We start from the raw sequence: 17,236 nt of genomic DNA on the forward strand, positions 1-17,236 counted from the left end.
GTTGCTGATGGTTCTTTGATCACACCTATTGGTACTGTCTCTCTGCCAATTACCATTGGCTTCGAATCCTTCACTATCAAAGCCCTCATTATCGACAATTTTTCGCACGACTTCCTACTGGGATTGGAGTTTTTCTCACAAAACTAAGTGGATATCAGCTTTTTACTCTAATATCCTTGTATCTGTGACCTTAACTAATTACTTGTACCTTCAAAACGGTAAGATCCTAATGAAAAAGTTGTTTATCATGCGTACAATCCGACTTCAAAATTTAAAAACAAAAGCTTAATGAGTTCTAAGACGTAGTGACTGTTTTTCTCCAAGATGGCGCTGATAGCACCATGAGCACTAAAATGCGATGAACGTGATATAAATCCATCTAGTTCATCTTGTTTCTTAAAGTATTATTTTCATCAATTTTTCTTACTTTATTTATCTCTTAACCAACTGGTTTGAAATAAAAATTCGCATAGCTTATGAGGGAATAATTAGTGATAGTCGCCAAGCCAAGTTTCCGGCCATGAATTATAAAATATTCGTAGCGTCCCTCGCAAATTTAAACTAATTGTCACATGATATAAAAATTGCAGTAATATTTGGATAGGGTAGTAATAACTCCATCCAGCGATTGGGTAGCCCACCGGTTACTTACACGTTACCCCAAAGGTCCCGGATCTCCTAGGACATCAAAACCGGGTAACTCAGTGCTAAAAGTCAGTTTTCGGACGGGATCCGAGAGTTTCCTGATTTAAAACCAAACTCTTTCTTCAACGAATAAATTTATTGCGCTATATATTAATCAACGTTGCTATATGGGAATCGAAGTCTTTATTGGTCAGAATCGTCTTACGACACTGCCATCTCCAAGCTCCCAGTCTTCCTCAGTTGCCAACTTCGCTAACTGTTCAATTTCAGTTTCCGGAGGTGAAACTCGGCAGTCGGTAGCGACAACAATTGTGATAATTACGTACTATTCAAAAACAATATGGCTGTGGCTTGGCGTTTAGTCTTAATAATTGGGGATTTGCAGACAACTTTTGAAAGACTTGTATATTTTAAGAACGCCGGGGTTTATTTGGATTTGGGAAGGGTGTTGCTACTTTGATGTGGGATGGGATTGTCGGGAAATTAGTAGAACTGTTTAGTTTTTGGAATCGTTAGGCTCTTAATGTTTTAAACTTATATTAAAATGACCATTGTCACGGTAGCTGTTTCGATAATTTAAAATCATAGCCCTAGTTTTTAAGTTTTATGGAGCCCCAAAATCCCCAGTTTTGTTCATGCTAGAGGGAAACCCAAAGGTTAGTATCTTATCAAAATTAGCGTGACAGATATTGCATTTATAATATATCGCGCCCACCATATTTAAATTGCCGTCATTTTGAAAAGCTACAAATTTAAAAATGAATGAAAATGTTTTGGCTATCAGCCCTGAAAGTTTGGTCTTGTAGGGCCTTATAAGACCGACTAATGCATTTCGCCCACAGGTAACCATTTCGTGATGTTAGCAGCCTGAGGTGTTCGACATTTGCAAATTTTGCGTACGGCATTTTCATTCTCAAATAGATTTGAGATTATGAAACTGATATTTAGATTTTTGAGTACGATTTTCGTGTAGATTTCTGGTTTTGTAGGCTCGAGATTTTGGAAGTAATTTTCGCTCAGATTTTGGGATTTTCAAGTTGATTTCAAGTTTTCTTAAATCTTTTTTTCCATAGACTGTACGAGACATTAAGGAATTCCAAACCCTTCGACGAAGTCGCTTGTTTCGTCACAGATAGAGATTTCCCCCGTAAGAGGTTAATTTACACATTCTAAGACCACATTGTGAAAGGATGATTCCAAATCCTTTTGAATGCGATTGCTAATATACGAAGCTTTCTTTGGCTGCTATTGAGCGAGATGTTAAAAGGGGAGCATATTTAAAAACTTTTTCAACTATCTCAACTAAGATACCACGATCTCCACTGGATTTTGATTCTAAAGGGTTTACAGCATTTAGCTTGTAAAATTGTTATATCAATAATTTTGTAGCCTTTGTCTCCCTCATTCTCAATTATTTTGAAATTTGATCATTTAATTGACCCTCAAGATATATTTGATAGATTTAAGTTCCAGAAACAAATCTGCACACGAAAGTGAAAGTAGCGACTTTTGCTGGACTATACGTACTAGGGTGTATCGAAAAAATCGAAAGTTTGAATTTGAATGAGGCACTATGCAAAAAAGTTGTGGGACCATGGCAGTAACTCTTACGGAAAAGCAGGGCTCGATCGGATAAAATTTGCTATACCCGAGCCAGCCTCAAAGTCTCGAAAATTTTACTAAAATTGAGATTTTGTATAAGAAAGTTCGGATGGACTTTCCGCGTGTAGTTTTTTGTACATGTGCAATCTATAGTCACTAAAAACTAGATTAAGCTTAGTGAGCGACTTAATGAGAGGTTTCGGGTACTTTGAGAGGTGCTCCGCCCCCTCTTTTATTTCAAGGGAATATTTTTCGAATGTTCAAACCAAATTATACTCTTTTTAAAAATTTTGGCTGTCCTTTATAATAAAGAGATAGCTAAGGACATTTATTAAAATTATGAATTGGCAATACACAATAATTTCCAAATAATGGGTTTACCAAGAAAATGTTTTAGAATTAATCATGGTAAAACAAATTTTCAGGAGCGTAATTCCTAATTAACATAAATTAATTTGATAAAGCCGACTGATTTGTTTTATCATATGAATCCTAAAAAGTATTTTTACAGATGACCTGAATTAAATAATAAAATATAAAACCTCATTTAATTTAAGTTTTAATTTTTGGCGTGTTGCTTATTTCCCATGGGACAGCAGTCCAATGCTTATTGTATCAAGGAAGCTAAAATTGAAAACAGCCAAATGATAACGTCGTCAGAGATCCATTGTAGAGTATTATAGTTAGGCAACTTATACTCTATTATTGTATATCCCATTTAAAAATATTGTTTAAAGTTACTTTAATATATGTTATTGACCAATTTACAAACGATCCATCAACGCGAAGGGTGACATCTATTGACAAAGAGCTACTTCACGTCGATCCAACACTTGCTTTAAGCGATCAACCATACATTCTAACTCTTACAGACGGAAAAAAATAAGAATTTATTTTCGATTCTAATTGACCTATAGAAAACATATAGCCTAGCTCTTAGCACACATTCAAAATACCCTAAAGAGTCTTAAATGTTGAAACGTTTTAAAATTTATTTAGTCTGATGAAGATGAAGAAGAAAATTTACTCAAACCTTACAGTTAATAAAATTTATCGAATTGTCATAAGTAACAACCGCTTCTTTTTCAATAATTAATGTGTCAAAAGAAAGTTTGTTTTTAAATGATCACACAAGCGTTTGAAAATTTGGTTCAATTTCCGATTAGCTCTTTCCTTTCCCATATTTTTGCGCAACCTTATGTTTCCAATAACAAAGGAAACATATCTCCAATTGTGAAATTGCAGGTCACATAAAACCTGGTGTAAATATTAGGAACCTGAACCCAAAGCAAATGCAGAAACAAATGGTAGCGATAAAAATAAAGAACAAGGTATTCAAGCAAAAGATCCAAACCATGACAGAAAAAATTAAGAGGACCATCAATCTAGATGGTCCGTTATTATCCGAATCTGACAGTTTGGAATTCGAGTAGATTTTAAAAGAAAACCCAGTTTTCTAAAATGATGAACACTCACGCCTCGCAGTAATAGGAGCCCTGTTCGATTTTGTGATTCAACGAATGAAATCCATTAATGCACTTTAATGGAACTTTTACACTTGGAGGGTTTTACTCTGTTCTGAATGTCAATAAGCTGTAGTTGACTTGGTCGTTGGGTGACGTTTCATTAGTAGACGGAATTAATAAAAAATTAGTCGATGAATACTGAGGACTTAACTTTTCGAAAGAAATTATTCAAACCGATTACCTGGTTTTCCATTGGGTAAATTAAATATTTTTTTTTATTCTAAGCGTGAAACTTTAATTTAGGTGCTCATTTTTTACATTAGCAAAACGTTATTCAATTTTAATCAATTTGCTAAGTTATATAAAAAAAATTAGGATAACTGCACACAGAACATCTGGCACTGCAATTCGTTATTCGTCTTGTCAATGATTGAAGTTAAGTTATGGCGCAGTGTTTTAAATTTTTTATAATAATGAATTAAAAACCAAAAATAATTTCATTGGTTAACTTATTATCAATGGCAAGCTACACCACACAAATTTGATTTTTATTCAGATCAAAATTGGAATTTACCGCGTTATTTACCGATTTCTAAAATTCCGTTAAATTCGTATCCCTTACGCGAAATGCTTGAAGTAGAAAATCCACCTGACTTTTCCATTTGTATTATATCAATACTTGGTGGCGAAACTCAAGTGCGTTAGCCAGTTTTTTTCAGTATTTTAAATTTAAAATAACTGACTTCAATCTGAGGAAGAAATTGTTGAAATTATCAATATTAAGAAATATTATAAATGAATAATTAAAAATTATTCACTTAATGAAAATAAATTTTACACAAAAGTACTGGTAGAAAAACCCATTTACGAGATACTGGTACTTAGTTATAGATTTAAATATGTACGGTGTTAAATAAATATGCTTCTTTTTGAAGAAAACAATCATTTCCTAAGTTGAGGAAACGCCAGTGCGGTTTTCCCTTGAGTCCTATCCCGAACAATTAATTTACTCTTAATGAAATGAATGCGTGGTATCTATCATACTTTTATAGATTTAGCCCAAACAAAATATTTCTAAGTATCTTTATTTACAGCTCCATGCTGTTTGAATTATTAATTGTAATTAAATATAGTGGCCGTTTTCATATTAATCTCTTTCTTCTATCGGCGATCGATTAACGAGGTTAATTTAGCTAACTTTGCGGCGAAAATGGGTTACGCTATCAGCAGTCGACTGGCGAATTCAGGACTGTTGATTGTTCTTCTGTACTGGAGGCCGTAGAGACGTCTGTGACAAGTAATCTTAATATACACTATTTTAAAACAAATGTAACAATGCATTATTATGAATAATCTTGCAATATTTCAATTAAAGCATTAATTAACCAGAATCAAACCATAGGGAAGCCTATGGTCTTAAGCATTTGATGAGTTTAATAATCTTTAGCAATCCCGATCACATCATTTAATAATTTCGATCACTATTTTATCATTGCAATTAAAATTTTATCACTTGAGCTACGATTTAACTAATGAAATCAAGATTTAATATGACCGTCATTAATAATAGGATTTAATTTTATACCTTTCTCGGGCTCTATCTTTTAGCATTTTTTTCTTTATATTATTAGTCTTGAGTAAGATTTGAAGCCATCGCTTGTTCCAAAATGGAGTTTCCGGAAATAGTATCAACAGGCTACGCTCAATATTTCAAATACCGGTAAGACAAAGTCCCTTACAAACAATTGTCTATATCGTGGGTAACAGATCGTATTCAGCAATAAAGTTAACTTTAAAGAGTTTATATTAAAGGAAAGATTAGCTGAGGTCAGTATTTAAAGAATAAAAGATCTACGAAGTGTAATAAAAGATGGCAGACAATTATCGTTTTTCCTTTTTTAAGTTTGTCATTTAGGCAACATATTGTAGAGCAAATACGTCAGATGGTTCGAATCAGTAGCGGACTTGAGATTAGTTTATTTGGGCGCCCACTCGCTTCTGGTCGGATTACCAACCCAGCTGCTGCATACCAACACATTTAACCACATAGAATTTTAGAAAATGTTTTATGACGAATTCCTCGGATGCTCCAGGACAATACATACGAGCCTCGAAAGTTCTGGAAGTATTGCTAACGATCCAGAAATATAATACAATTGCTATAATCTTAAATTATTTAAAAGTGAAGCTAAAATAATTTTTAACCTTTTTTAGTTTTTCTAAACCATATAATTTGAATATTGGAACGATAGAGGTAAATACCTTTAGTATTTTGCCTTGGCAATGAGAGGTATTTTCTTTAAACTATATATTTAAATATATTGGACTGAATATATTATTTATGCATGTGCATAGGAATCTTGGATGATGAAAAGTCAAAAATATAAATATGAATTTTCTAAGGCATTCTTCGAACCAGCACTTAATGTTATGTAAGCTTCTAGATATAATAATTATTCATTCAAAGGAACATTACTAAACTTTTTTCTTATGTAATGCGTTGGTAACTTGTTGCGTGTGTCAAATTCTGGGACCAATATAAAAGAATTAACTTTGAAGATCACAAAATCTCTTATACGGAAATAATGGAATTAAGAACTCACCCAGAGAAATTTTTCGTAAGTATACTTTAAAAATTAATAAAACATTGAGGATACTTTCTTTGTTTTCTATTAAAACAATTTTCGCTCTTGGGGAAATGTTTTCGTCTATTTCCACATGACTATTTCCATTTGAATTGTATTTTAATAATTTTCATTAAATCGGAATAAAAAATCAATTAAATTTTAACCTGATTCAATCCTTACCTCTACTTGGAATGCTTAACGCGGCAGATTTTCGTGCGACGGTTTTTTTGACGTCACTATGTTAACTTAACAAACAACAACGTGAGGGGGGAGCACGCGCTGAGGGGATTTTTCTCCTTTAGGCGAGGTCAAAGCCGTCAAAGTGATCTTATCATATTCGATACGGCAGGATAAGATTTCCAAGTAGAGGTATGGATTTCTGATTCAAATTAATTTCATTTGAAACTGATTCAAATCAATTTCATTTGAAACTAATTCAAATCAATTTCATTTGAAACTGATTCAAATCAATTTCTTATCAACGTGATTCAAATCAATTTCATATCAACGTGATTCAAATCAATTTCATATCAACGTGATTCAAATCAATTTCATATCAACGTAATTCAAATCAATTTCGTATCAACGTGATTCAAATGAATTTCATATCAACGTAATTCAAATCAATTTCATATCAACGTGATTCAAGTCAATTTCATATCAACGTAATTCAAATCAATTTCGTATCTACGTGATTCAAATGAATTTCATATCAACGTAATTCAAATCAATTTCATATCAACGTAATTCAAATCAATTTCATATCAACGTGATTCAAATCCATTTCATATCAACGTGATTCAAATCAATTTCATATCAACGTAATTCAAATCAATTTCATATCAACGTGATTCAAATCAGTTTTATATCAAATTGATTCAAATCAATTTCATTTTAAAGTAATTCAAATCAATTTCATTTTAACGTGATTCAAATCAATTTCATATCAACGTGGTTCAAATCAATTTCTTATAAACGTGATTCAAATCAATTTCATATCAACGTGATTCAAATCAATTTCATTCTAGCATGATTTAAATAAATTTTATTCGAAACTGATTAAAATCAATTTTATTCGAAACTGATTAAAATCAATTTTATTCGAATCTGATTAAAATCAATTTCATTCCAGCATGATTTAAATCAATTTTATTCGAAACTGATTCAAATCAATTTCATTCCAGCATGATTTAAATCAATTTTATTCGAAACTGATTCAAATCAATTTCATTCCAGCATGATTTAAATCAATTTTATTCGAAACTGATTCAAATCAATTTCATTTAAACCTGATTCAAATCAATTTCATTTCAACCTGATTCAAATCATTTCATATCAACGTGATTCAAATCAATTTCATATCAACGTGATTCAAGTCAATTTCATATCAACGTGATTCAAATCAATTTCATATCAATGTGATTCAAATCAATTTCATATCAACGTGATACAAATCAATTTCATATCAACGTGATACAAATCAATTTCATATCAACGTGATTCAAATAAATTGCATATCAACGTAATTCAAATCAATTTCGTATCAACGTAATTCAAATCAATTTCATATCAACGTAATTCAAATCAATTTCGTATCAACGTAATTCAAATCAATTTCATATCAACGTAATTCAAATCAATTTCATATCAACGTGATTCAAATCAATTTCATTCTAGCATGATTTAAATTAATTTAATTCGAAACTGATTAAAATCAATTTCATTCCAGCATTATTTAAATCAATTTTATTCGAAATTGATTTAAATCAATTTTATTCGAAACTGATTCAAATCAATTTCATTTCAACCTGATTCAAATCAATTTAATATCAACGTGATTCAAATCAATTTCATATCAACGTTATTCAAATCAATTTCATATCAACGTGATTTAAATCAGTTTCATATCAACGTGATTCAAATCAATTTCATATAAACGTGATTCAAATTGATTTCATTTCAACGTAATTCAAATCAATTACATATCAACGTGGTTCAAACCAATTTCATTTCAACGTCATTCAAATCAATTTAATATTTACGTGATTCAAATAATTTTCATTTCAACGTAATTCAAATCAATTTCATATCAACGTGATACAAATCAATTTCATATAACGTGATTCAAATCAATTTCATATCAACGTGATTCAAATCAATTTCATATCAACGTGATTCAAATCAATTTCATATCAACGTGATTCAAATCAATTTCATTTCAACGTGATTCAAATCAATTTCATATCAACGTAATTCAAATCAATTTAATATCAACGTGATTCAAATCAGTTTCATATCAAAGTTTTTCAAATCAATTTCATATCAACGTGATTCAAATCAATTTCATATTAACGTGATTCAAATCATTTTCTTATCAACGTGATTCAAATCAATTTCATATCAACGTAATTCAAATCAATTTCATATCAACGTAATTCAAATGAATTTCATATCAACGTAATTCAAATCAATTTCATATCAACGTTATTCAAATCAATTTCATATCAACGTGATTCAAATCCATTTCATATCAACGTGATTCAAATCAATTTCATATCAACGTAATTCAAATCAATTTCATATCAACGTAATTCAAATGAATTTCATATCAACGTAATTCAAATCAATTTCATATCAACGTTATTCAAATCAATTTCATATCAACGTGATTCAAATCCATTTCATATCAACGTGATTCAAATCAATTTCATATCAACGTAATTCAAATCAATTTCATATCAACGTGATTCAAATCAGTTTTATATCAAATTGATTCAAATCAATTTCATATCAAAGTTTTTCAAATCAATTTCATATCAACGTGATTCAAATCAATTTCATATTAACGTGATTCAAATCAATTTCTTATCAACGTGATTCAAGTCAATTTCATATCAACGTAATTCAAATCAATTTCGTATCTACGTGATTCAAATGAATTTCATATCAACGTAATTCAAATCAATTTCATATCAACGTAATTCAAATCAATTTCATATCAACGTGATTCAAATCCATTTCATATCAACGTGATTCAAATCAATTTCATATCAACGTAATTCAAATCAATTTCATATCAACGTGATTCAAATCAGTTTTATATCAAATTGATTCAAATCAATTTCATTTTAAAGTAATTCAAATCAATTTCATTTTAACGTGATTCAAATCAATTTCATATCAACGTGGTTCAAATCAATTTCTTATAAACGTGATTCAAATCAATTTCATATCAACGTGATTCAAATCAATTTCATTCTAGCATGATTTAAATAAATTTTATTCGAAACTGATTAAAATCAATTTTATTCGAAACTGATTAAAATCAATTTTATTCGAATCTGATTAAAATCAATTTCATTCCAGCATGATTTAAATCAATTTTATTCGAAACTGATTCAAATCAATTTCATTACAGCATGATTTAAATCAATTTTATTCGAAACTGATTCAAATCAATTTCATTCCAGCATGATTTAAATCAATTTTATTCGAAACTGATTCAAATCAATTTCATTCCAGCATGATTTAAATCAATTTTATTCGAAACTGATTCAAATCAATTTCATTTAAACCTGATTCAAATCAATTTCATTTCAACCTGATTCAAATCATTTCATATCAACGTGATTCAAATCAATTTCATATCAACGTGATTCAAGTCAATTTCATATCAACGTGATTCAAATCAATTTCATATCAATGTGATTCAAATCAATTTCATATCAACGTGATAGAAATCAATTTCATATCAACGTGATACAAATCAATTTCATATCAACGTGATTCAAATAAATTGCATATCAACGTAATTCAAATCAATTTCGTATCAACGTAATTCAAATCAATTTCATATCAACGTAATTCAAATCAATTTCGTATCAACGTAATTCAAATCAATTTCATATCAACGTAATTCAAATCAATTTCATATCAACGTGATTCAAATCAATTTCATTCTAGCATGATTTAAATTAATTTAATTCGAAACTGATCAAAATCAATTTCATTCCAGCATTATTTAAATCAATTTTATTCGAAATTGATTTAAATCAATTTTATTCGAAACTGATTCAAATCAATTTCATTCCAGCATGATTTAAATCAATTTCATTCCAGCATGATTTAAATCAATTTTATTCGAAACTGATTCAAATCAATTTAATTTAAACCTGATTCAAATCAATTTCATTTCAACCTGATTCAAATCAATTTAATATCAACGTGATTCAAATCAATTTCATATCAACGTTATTCAAATCAATTTCATATCAACGTGATTTAAATCAGTTTCATATCAACGTGATTCAAATCAATTTCATATAAACGTGATTCAAATTGATTTCATTTCAACGTAATTCAAATCAATTACATATCAACGTGGTTCAAACCAATTTCATTTCAACGTCATTCAAATCAATTTAATATTTACGTGATTCAAATAATTTTCATTTCAACGTAATTCAAATCAATTTCATATCAACGTGATACAAATCAATTTCATATAACGTGATTCAAATCAATTTCATATCAACGTGATTCAAATCAATTTCATATCAACGTGATTCAAACCAATTTCATATCAACGTGATTCAAATCAATTTCATTTCAACGTGATTCAAATCAATTTCATATCAACGTAATTCAAATCAATTTAATATCAACGTGATTCAAATCAGTTTCATATCAAAGTTTTTCAAATCAATTTCATATCAACGTGATTCAAATCAATTTCATATTAACGTGATTCAAATCAATTTCTTATCAACGTGATTCAAATCAATTTCATATCAACGTAATTCAAATCAATTTCATATCAACGTAATTCAAATCAATTTAATATCAACTTGATTCAAATCAATTTCATATCAACGTGATTCAAATCAATTTCATATAAACGTGATTCAAATTGATTTAATTTCAACGTAATTCAAATCAATTACATATCAACGTGGTTCAAACCAATTTCATTTCAACGTCATTCAAATAAATTTAATATTTACGTGATTCAAATCCTTTTCATTTCAACGTAATTCAAATCAATTTCATATCAACGTGATACAAATCAATTTCATATAACGTGATTCAAATCAATTTCAAATCAACGTGATTCAAATCAATTTCATATCAACGTGATTCAAATCAATTTCATATCAACGTGATTCAAATCAATTTCATTTCAACGTGATTCAAATCAATTTCATTTCAACGTCATTCAAATCAATTTAATATTTACGTGATTCAATTCATTTTCATTTCAACGTAATTCAAATCAATTTCATATCAACGTGATACAAATCAATTTCATATAACGTGATTCAAATCAATTTCATATCAACGTGATTCAAAGCAATTTCATATAACGTGATTCAAAGCAATGTCATATCAACGTGATTCAAATCAATTTCATATCAATGTGATACAAATCAATTTCATATCAACGTGATACAAATCAATTTCATATCAACGTGATACAAATCAATTTCATATCAACGTGATTCAAATAAATTGCATATCAACGTAATTCAAATCAATTTCGTATCAACGTAATTCAAATCAATTTCATATCAACGTAATTCAAATCAATTTCGTATCAACGTAATTCAAATCAATTTCATATCAACGTAATTCAAATCAATTTCATATCAACGTGATTCAAATCAATTTCATTCTAGCATGATTTAAATTAATTTAATTTGAAACTGATTAAAATCAATTTCATTACAGCATGATTTAAATCAATTTTATTCGAAACTGATTCAAATCAATTTCATTCCAGCATGATTTAAATCAATTTTATTCGAAACTGATTCAAATCAATTTCATTCCAGCATGATTTAAATCAATTTTATTCGAAACTGATTCAAATCAATTTCATTCCAGCATGATTTAAATCAATTTTATTCGAAACTGATTCAAATCAATTTCATTTAAACCTGATTCAAATCAATTTCATTTCAACCTGATTCAAATCATTTCATATCAACGCGATTCAAATCAATTTCATATCAACGTGATTCAAGTCAATTTCATATCAACGTGATTCAAATCAATTTCATATCAATGTGATTCAAATCAATTTCATATCAACGTGATACAAATCAATTTCATATCAACGTGATACAAATCAATTTCATATCAACGTGATTCAAATAAATTGCATATCAACGTAATTCAAATCAATTTCGTATCAACGTAATTCAAATCAATTTCATATCAACGTAATTCAAATCAATTTCGTATCAACGTAATTCAAATCAATTTCATATCAACGTAATTCAAATCAATTTCATATCAACGTGATTCAAATCAATTTCATTCTAGCATGATTTAAATTAATTTAATTCGAAACTGATCAAAATCAATTTCATTCCAGCATTATTTAAATCAATTTTATTCGAAATTGATTTAAATCAATTTTATTCGAAACTGATTCAAATCAATTTCATTCCAGCATGATTTAAATCAATTTCATTCCAGCATGATTTAAATCAATTTTATTCGAAACTGATTCAAATCAATTTAATTTAAACCTGATTCAAATCAATTTCATTTCAACCTGATTCAAATCAATTTAATATCAACGTGATTCAAATCAATTTCATATCAACGTTATTCAAATCAATTTCATATCAACGTGATTTAAATCAGTTTCATATCAACGTGATTCAAATCAATTTCATATAAACGTGATTCAAATTGATTTCATTTCAACGTAATTCAAATCAATTACATATCAACGTGGTTCAAACCAATTTCATTTCAACGTCATTCAAATCAATTTAATATTTACGTGATTCAAATAATTTTCATTTCAACGTAATTCAAATCAATTTCATATCAACGTGATACAAATCAATTTCATATAACGTGATTCAAATCAATTTCATATCAACGTGATTCAAATCAATTTCATATCAACGTGATTCAAACCAATTTCATATCAACGTGATTCAAATCAATTTCATTTCAACGTGATTCAAATCAATTTCATATCAACGTAATTCAAATCAATTTAATATCAACTTGATTCAAATCAATTTCATATCAACGTGATTCAAATCAATTTCATATAAACGTGATTCAAATTGATTTAATTTCAACGTAATTCAAATCAATTTCATATCAACGTGATACAAATCAATTTCATATAACGTGATTCAAATCAATTTCATATCAACGTGATTCAAATCAATTTCATATTAACGTGATTCAAATCAATTTCTTATCAACGTGATTCAAATCAATTTCATATCAACGTAATTCAAATCAATTTCATATCAACGTAATTCAAATCAATTTAATATCAACTTGATTCAAATCAATTTCATATCAACGTGATTCAAATCAATTTCATATAAACGTGATTCAAATTGATTTAATTTCAACGTAATTCAAATCAATTACATATCAACGTGGTTCAAACCAATTTCATTTCAACGTCATTCAAATAAATTTAATATTTACGTGATTCAAATCCTTTTCATTTCAACGTAATTCAAATCAATTTCATATCAACGTGATACAAATCAATTTCATATAACGTGATTCAAATCAATTTCAAATCAACGTGATTCAAATCAATTTCATATCAACGTGATTCAAATCAATTTCATATCAACGTGATTCAAATCAATTTCATTTCAACGTGATTCAAATCAATTTCATTTCAACGTCATTCAAATCAATTTAATATTTACGTGATTCAATTCATTTTCATTTCAACGTAATTCAAATCAATTTCATATCAACGTGATACAAATCAATTTCATATAACGTGATTCAAATCAATTTCATATCAACGTGATTCAAAGCAATTTCATATAACGTGATTCAAAGCAATGTCATATCAACGTGATTCAAATCAATTTCATATCAATGTGATACAAATCAATTTCATATCAACGTGATACAAATCAATTTCATATCAACGTGATACAAATCAATTTCATATCAACGTGATTCAAATAAATTGCATATCAACGTAATTCAAATCAATTTCGTATCAACGTAATTCAAATCAATTTCATATCAACGTAATTCAAATCAATTTCGTATCAACGTAATTCAAATCAATTTCATATCAACGTAATTCAAATCAATTTCATATCAACGTGATTCAAATCAATTTCATTCTAGCATGATTTAAATTAATTTAATTTGAAACTGATTAAAATCAATTTCATTCCAGCATGATTTAAATCAATTTTATTCGAAACTGATTCAAATCAATTTAATTTAAACCTGATTCAAATCAATTTCATTTCAACCTGATTCAAATCAATTTCATATCAATGTGATTCAAATCAATTTCATATCAACGTAATTCAAATCAATTTCATATCAACGTAATTCAAATCAATTTCATATCAACGTGATTCAAATCAGTTTCATATCAACGTTTTTCAAATCAATTTCATATCAACGTGATTCAAATCAATTTCATATCAACGTGATTAAAATCAATTTCATATCAACGTAATTCAAATCAAATTCATATCAAAGTGGTTCAAACCAATTTCATTTCAACGTCATTCAAATCAATTTCATATCAACGTGATTCAATTCAATTTCATTCTAGCATGATTTTAATTAATTTAATTCGAAACTGATTAAAATCAATTTCATTCCAGCATTATTTAAATCAATTTTATTCGAAATTGATTAAAATCAATTTTATTCGAAACTGATTCAAATCAATTTCATTCCAGCATGATTTAAATCAATTTTATTCGAAACTGATTCAAATCAATTTAATTTAAACCTGATTCAAATCAATTTCATTTCAACCTGATTCAAATCAATTTAATATCAACGTGATTCAAATCAATTTCATATCAACGTGATTCATATCAATTTCATATCAACGTCATTCAAATCAGTTTCATATCAACGTGATTCAAATCAATTTCATATCAACGTGATTCAAATCATTTTAATTTCAACGTTCTTCAAATCGATTTCATATTAACGTCATTCAAATCAATTTTATATCAACGTGGTTCAAACCAAATTCATTTCAACGTCATTCAAATCAATTTAATATTTACGTGATTCAAATCATTTTCATTTCAACATAATTCAAATCAATTTCATATCAACGTGATTCAAATCAATTTCATATTAACGTGATTCAAATCAATTTCATATCAACGTGATTCAAATCAATTTCATATCAACGTGATTCAAATCAATTTCATATCAACGTAATTCAAATCAATTTCATATCAACGTGATTCAAAGCAATGTCATATCAACGTGATTCAAATCAATTTCATTTCAACGTTATTTAAATCAATTTCATATCAACGTGATTCAAATCAATTTCATTTCAACGTAATTCAAATCAATTTAATATTTACGTGATTCAAATCATTTTCATTTCAACGTAATTCAAATCAATTTCATATCAACGTGATTTAAATCAGTTTCATATCAACGTGATTCAAATCAATTTCATATAAACGTGATTCAAATTGATTTCATTTCAACGTAATTCAAATCAATTACATATCAACGTGGTTCAAACCAATTTCATTTCAACGTCATTCAAATCAATTTAATATTTACGTGATTCAAATAATTTTCATTTCAACGTAATTCAAATCAATTTCATATCAACGTGATACAAATCAATTTCATATAACGTGATTCAAATCAATTTCATATCAACGTGATTCAAATCAATTTCATATCAACGTGATTCAAATCAATTTCATATCAACGTGATTCAAATCAATTTAATTTCAACGTGATTCAAATCAATTTCATATCAACGTAATTCAAATCAATTTAATATCAACGTGATTCAAATCAGTTTCATATCAAAGTTTTTCAAATCAATTTCATATCAACGTGATTCAAATCAATTTCATATTAACGTGATTCAAATCAATTTCTTATCACCGTGATTCAAATCAATTTCATATCAACGTAATTCAAATCAATTTCATATCAACGTAATTCAAATGAATTTCATATCAACGTAATTCAAATCAATTTCATATCAACGTAATTCAAATCAATTTCATATCAACGTGATTCAAATCCATTTCATATCAACGTGATTCAAATCAATTTCATATCAACGTAATTCAAATCAATTTCATATCAACGTGATTCAAATCAGTTTTATATCAAATTGATTCAAATCAATTTCATATCAAAGTTTTTCAAATCAATTTCATATCAACGTGATTCAAATCAATTTCATATTAACGTGATTCAAATCAATTTCTTATCAACGTGATTCAAGTCAATTTCATATCAACGTAATTCAAATCAATTTCGTATCTACGTGATTCAAATGAATTTCATATCAACGTAATTCAAATCAATTTCATATCAACGTAATTCAAATCAATTTCATATCAACGTAATTCAAATCAATTTCATATCAACGTGATTCAAATCCATTTCATATCAACGTGATTCAAATCAATTTCATATCAACGTAATTCAAATCAATTTCATATCAACGTGATTCAAATCAGTTTTATATCAAATTGATTCAAATCAATTTCATTTTAAAGTAATTCAAATCAATTTCATTTTAACGTGATTCAAAACAATTTCATATCAACGTGGTTCAAATCAATTTCTTATAAACGTGATTCAAATCAATTTCATATCAACGTGATTCAAATCAATTTCATTCTAGCATGATTTAAATAAATTTTATTCGAAACTGATTAAAATCAATTTTATTCGAAACTGATTAAAATCAATTTTATTCGAATCTGATTAAAATCAATTTCATTCCAGCATGATTTAAATCAATTTTATTCGAAACTGATTCAAATCAATTTCATTACAGCATGATTTAAATCAATTTTATTCGAAACTGATTCAAATCAATTTCATTCCAGCATGATTTAAATCAATTTTATTCGAAAC

The sequence above is a fragment of the Leiobunum rupestre genome, chromosome 2 (genome assembly GCF_980474605.1).
Source record: "Leiobunum rupestre chromosome 2, qqLeiRupe1.1.hap1, whole genome shotgun sequence".
Classification (NCBI taxonomy): domain Eukaryota; kingdom Metazoa; phylum Arthropoda; class Arachnida; order Opiliones; family Sclerosomatidae; genus Leiobunum; species Leiobunum rupestre.